We start from the raw sequence: 1,089 nt of genomic DNA on the forward strand, positions 1-1,089 counted from the left end.
GTAACCCAAGCGTACATCATTGGCATGCTGTACGGAGAGTATTTCGATACTTGAAACAAACCATAAATTACGGTCTTCGCTACACGGGTCAACCTTCAGTGTTAGAAGGATACACGGATACGAGTTGGAACTCAAGTGAGGAGGATCATGCCTCGGTGAGTGGTTGGCTTTATCTATTAGGTGGAGCTGAGATTTCTTGGGCTTCCGAGAAATAAACTTGCATTTTCGTTTCGACGATGGCGTCGGAGTTTATTGCCTTAGCATCTGCGGGAAAAGAAGCAGAATGGCTAAGGAATCTGGTATTCGAGATACCATTATGGCCTAAACCGGTATCGCCTATCACAATACATTGTGATAGCGCAGCAACTTTGGCTAAGGCATATAGCCATGTGTATAACGGGAAGTCTAGACATATTGGTTTATGACATAGCTATGTGAATGGTCTAATAAAAGACGGGGCCATAGTGGTGGATTTTGTGCGTACAAAACAAAACTTGGTTGATGCTCTTACCAAGAGTTTGTCGAGGGACATGTTGCACAAAATGAAAATAGGGATGGGTCTTGAGCCTATTGATTAAATCACAATTAGAGGAATCTCAACTCAACGTCTAATACAACGTTAGATCTTGAGTTCAATGAGTTAAATCCTCTAATGTGTGGTTGTAGATGCTTAGAAGTGAATCATCCCGAGGTAAGCATCTTGGTATGCAACGTAAAGAGGTTGTTTATACTTAATGAATTCTTTGACAAAGTGCTTAGTTTCAGAGCACGATTTGAAAGAATTCACCTATGCAAGCATGAAGTGTGGCCGCTTCAAGATGTTGGAGGCTCGACATCTATGTGCTTGTGAAGGGGATATGGACACATGGCCGATATAGTGTCAAGGAGTACAAGAAATTGTATTGATTCTGTGTGTGTGTATACGCGGTAGCTCAACTAGGATTACGTAGGTTCAATCGTTAGCGACACCTACGGAATTCGAGTCTATTGTTGTATATTACACTAAGTGGAAGTTCAATCGTAAAGACACTTTCATTTATGCGCAGAATTGTGGAGATGAATGATTATTTGCTTGATATGCCATTGTTT

This window comes from Tarenaya hassleriana, unplaced genomic scaffold (assembly GCF_000463585.1).
Source record: "Tarenaya hassleriana unplaced genomic scaffold, ASM46358v1 Cleome779, whole genome shotgun sequence".
In the NCBI taxonomy this organism is placed as follows: Eukaryota; Viridiplantae; Streptophyta; class Magnoliopsida; order Brassicales; family Cleomaceae; genus Tarenaya; species Tarenaya hassleriana.